Raw genomic sequence first — 4,915 nt, 5'->3', positions numbered from 1 at the left:
TCCAAGCTGCGTAGTGAGACCCTTTACCAAATAAATAAATGAAAAAAGTACATAAAAGTAAAAAGAAGAATGTTTATATCTGCTGTGTCATAGGTCCCTGAGACTACCCTTATTTCCATGATTCACTAACAACATTTACAGAACACATCACATAGTCTTACAGCTTTAATCTATGGTAGTGAAAGGACACAAAGAAGAACCAGCAAAGGGAAGAAGGCTGTAGGAGGAGCATCCCAGTCAAGCCAAGCACAAACTAAGAGTTCTGTGCCATTTGGCTCCCACTGGATGTGCTTAATTTCTCTAGTATTGACTTCTGATGATGTATGAAAGGGAAATTCGTTAAGGACTTGGTGCCCAGTGTTGGTGTTGGGGGCAGGGCATGTGGGCAGCCTCGGCCTGGCACATCGCAGAATTCAAGATTCCCAGCAGGAAAGCAGGTATTCACCATAAGCCATATTATTTGCCCAGACAGTTTAAGTGCAGTTGCCAGTTGTATCAGTTAATTCCTGGAGCCCGTCCCACCCCTCGGAAATCTTAGTTCTCAGATGCCAGCCATGGGCCAACCTTGCAAGCAGTCCTTTCCAAGGATAGTAGTAGTTCGGGCCTGCTACATTAACTCTTTTCTGCACAAAAGTTATACAGCTGGGGGCTTTGGATGCAAGACGAATGAAGTGTGAGTAGATTTACCAAGTCTTGTTGTACGGGTTCTGCCATACCAGGAAAACTATTCCAGTTCTCAGGGCTTTTGTGCATTAATCTCCTAGGTATGAGAGGCCATGACTAAATTCCATAGGGATTTACCATGTGGATTCCACGGTGCATGAGATGAGAGTTCAGGTTACAGCGTGGCTGCACATATTGCAAACTAGAACCAAAGACTCTAGTGTAGGTACTGGTCTCAGGGTGATGAGGCTAATTTTTATAAATTCTTTTTTTTTTTTTTGTAAATTTCAGATATATCCCTTTTTAATATTCTCACTACCTTTTCTCCTTTCTCTAAAACAGGTACATGTCTTTAAAGACAAACTAATATGAGGCCAGTCTTGGAAGAAAAAATATTTCTCGGTGTGATAGTCTCTAATCTCACATTAGAAGCAAGAGTCCAAGCCTAGAACAAGGGGGTAGGAGTTGAGAGCTCCTGGATTCTTTAAACTAGTTTTGCTGTTCACTTGCCAAATCATTTGGTCAGTTCACTTGTTTGCTGTCCTCTAAACCTGTTGTGAGGGAATGAAATACCCTGTGTTCTATTTCATAGAGATATGTGAAGTTCTGTTAATGGATGTCTTTAATGCAGTGCTTTTGTGAAAAAGAAATGAAGTATTACTGATTTATTCATTTTCTTTTTTATTTTTACCATGTTATTCAGAGTGATAGTGATCGGTTAGCTCAGTTGGTGAATAAGCAAATGGTGCTATAGAAATCAAGACCATTCCACTTGTGGCCACTGCTGATACAGATCTAATGAGTCACCTTGCAAATGGATGTCACTGGCCTCAGAAAGCATGACAGTGACTGGAGCCATATGAAGTCATTACTGCAAAAGGAAAAGCAACTTTCAAAGCATGTTAATAGGTCTTTTTTAGATGCCAGTCATTTAGTTAAACAGTTTTGGTGGGCAGTGAAGTAATCCAGCACACGAAGCATCTCCACCTCTGTTTCTATTAGTGGCCCTAAAACACGGGGGAACTTCTTTCCAGCAAAACTGTGGGCAAAGTAGGATGCTGGGGAATGCTGATTTCAGCAAAAGCCTAGTAGAATAGAGTGGCTTGGCATATGAGCTTAAGGAAAAAAAATAAGAAAGAAAAAGCTGGCTCTTGAATTTTGGCACAGTGCAACCCGTTCCATACCAGACAAATGAACAGTCTTAATCTGGTACCAATTCTTTTCTCTTTTACCCTTCAGAAGTGAGGGGATTGCAGATTTTGCTATTTGAGGCACTCAAGGTAATGTATGTAGGTTTTTAAAAAAAATTTTTTTAGATAATAAGAAATCTGGATATCTGATAAGAGGAAAGTAATCCCTCATTTCAGCTTTTTCTTTTTCTTTTTTTTTTTTTTGGTGGGAACCAGGGATTGAACTCAGGCCCTTGCGCTTGCCAGGGAAGTGCTTATTCTACTGAGCCATATTTCAGGTTTTCTTGATGTGTAGCTAATAACTACAAAGAAACTTCTCTGACAGAAAAATGTGAAATGAAGATGACTCAGTAAGATATTGACTTTTTACATCACAGGAGAATGAAGGGCTAATTAGCCTGTACTCTAGCTGGAAAAAATAAAATACTCATTTGCCTATGGATTACTATGTAATGATAGCTAACACTGTTGAAGGATTTATATTTCAATATAATTTGTACTAAATTTTATAAAAATAAAAACAACTTTTCATAAATCTAGAGTCTGTCTTTTATATCTTCGTTTTGGTTTGGCCAATAACTTTTTTTTGTTTTGTTTTTTGGGGTTTTTTTTGGTACCAGGGATTGAACTAAGGACCTTGCACTTGCCAGCCAAGTGCTTATTCTACTGAGCTATCTCCCCAACCCAGCCAAGAATTTTCTTAAACAAGCCATTGGCCTGTAAGAATGCTGATCGCTATTCATAATTACTGGAGAAATATCACTGATCTGTTGCTTAGCATTAATTGTTCTTTTTTTTTACTTCAGTAGGTAATAACATACATCAAATAGTTTGCTGAAAAAAAAAAGAACTTAATTCTTTTTGGTTCTCCACCCTGCGTGGGCAGGGGCCTTGACAATGAGCTTACAGGGACAGGACTTCTGGCTTTCCTGAGAACTGGGCTTCCAATCCCTAAACAGTTGTGCACATATAGTACGTACTTAGTAAGTATGTTGAAAAAAAATGGATAAAGGATGAGAGTATGCTGGAAAGCTTCCTCAGAGAGCCTGTCCAGTGGACTGTCAGCAGGGTCTACTCTTTAGGTACCAGACTCTGACGCTTTACCTAGGCCAACGAGTCTTCCCAAGGCTTTCCCTAGACAGGCTTTAGAACAGTGGAGCTGCCGGCAGTCACTGAGAAGCTTTCAGAGGATGTTTTTATCATTAGTGCTTTGTGGCTGACTATGGAGATTCTCATCACTAATTTTTTCTTTTAGTTCTGGAATGAGTAACCACTGGTTATTCAATCCTTTGCTTACCATCTTCTGAAGTTTTTCTTTGCTCACAGCTAGAACCTTGGGTCTGTTGAGTTTGGAAAGATCTTGAAAGCAGTTTGCCAAGAGGTTTTGTATGCAAGGAAGAGAAGGTGAATTAGGAAACTTTCCCAGTTTGTTTTATTCCCTCCCTAAGCTTAAGAACTGAAGGCCTACGAGAAGGGAAGATGGGAACTCATTTGTAAAATGTACGATTTGATGAGTCATGGAGTCCAAGTCATGTGATATTTCCGTCTAGCATCATTAGAATAAGGAAAAATAAGACTTTCAGTACACTTAACAGAGCCTTATTGAAGTTTGGGGATAAGACTCGCATTTCGCTCTTTGTGAACGAAGGAACTCTTTCCAGTTGTACTTAGGGACAACTGGGAGAGTTTTCAGGATAAAGATTGTCATGTTAGAGTACTCCAGCAGGTGGCAACATGTGCAGATTTGATCATTAGGAAAGTGGCTTGGAACCTTAATCGGCTTCTATTCTTTCCAAAAATAAACATTACAAAATTAGCTTGCTGTGCCTTGAACTTCAAAAAAAAAAAAAGGCCCAGCAATAGTCATCTTTGGCCTTTGTTTATCTTTTTTCTTTTTTTACCCTGTTCTAACGTCAGCCTGAGCTCATGCATCTATTCAGGGATAATGATCCTTTCACGAACTGTTGTGGAATGACTTTTAGAACAGCATTGTTAAGAGCTAATTGTTTTCTCTCTTCACATCCACTGTTTATTAGATTGGATTTCCACAAAATGGCTGCAGTCCCTTGCCACCGACGCTGCTTTAAATTCAGAAGCCTGAAAATAGCTAGATAAAGCACAGCCATTTAGACGTTTGCAGGCACAACATTCAGCTATTCAATCCTAAAACTAGAAGAGTATTTAAGCGTCTCAACTTCGTTAAAAAAGAATAAAAAGAAAGAAAAAAAGAAAGAAAAGAAAAAATGCAAAAATAGCTGGGCACTCTTCAGACAGACGTGTAGTTTCAGGATTGGTACACTGTTACCCTCTTCTTCCTTTTCTTTCCACAACAAGCTTGCGAGTTGCTGTGCACAGCACCATGCTTTCTCAATATGGCAAATAATACGTAATTTCATGTCGCCTAGGCAGAGGAGCCTCCGGGCACCACTGGGGCGCCGCAGCCGCTGCAGTCCCGGGTCCTTCCTCCCGGCCTGGGGCAGCCCGCCCGGCCGCGGCGCGCACCCCGTGGCGGGCAGAGCCGGCAGGTGCCAGGTGCGCGGTCCCCGCGCGGGCTCTGCTGCACGTTGGGGACGCTGTCCGCGCACCTGGGCCTGGCCTCGCGTCCAGAGACCGAGCCGTCCCCTGCGTGTGGTCAGAGAACAGGCAGCCGCGGACGTTCCCGCAAGGAATAAAAGTTTCCAGGGCCGGGGGCGGGCCGCGAGCTCCTCTGCACAGGGCAGTGGTCTTTGGCGGCCCCGGCCCAGGCCGACCGGGTGCGGGCTCCAGTCCGACCTCCGAGCGCCTCGGGGGCGGCGGCCGCGGCCACCTCGGTGGCCCCACAGAACTACTTCGCCGCGGCCCCCCCGAGGCCCTGGCGGAGGCGTCCGCGCGGCGGCGGGACCACGCAGGAGGCGGCCGGCGGCGGAGGGATCCGCGTGAGGCGGCCCAAAGTCGGGGGAGGGGACGAGCTGCGCGCCCGCTCGCTCCTTGCGCTGGACGCGCCGGGGCCGGGAAAACAGAACCGGAACCGGAACCCGCGCGCGCGCCCGCCCGCCCGCCTGCAATTGTCGCGCGGCCCCCCC

Source organism: Octodon degus, unplaced genomic scaffold (assembly GCF_000260255.1).
Source record: "Octodon degus isolate 3935 unplaced genomic scaffold, OctDeg1.0 scaffold00080, whole genome shotgun sequence".
NCBI classification, from domain to species: Eukaryota; Metazoa; Chordata; class Mammalia; order Rodentia; family Octodontidae; genus Octodon; species Octodon degus.
This window is presented reverse-complemented; position numbering follows the sequence as displayed.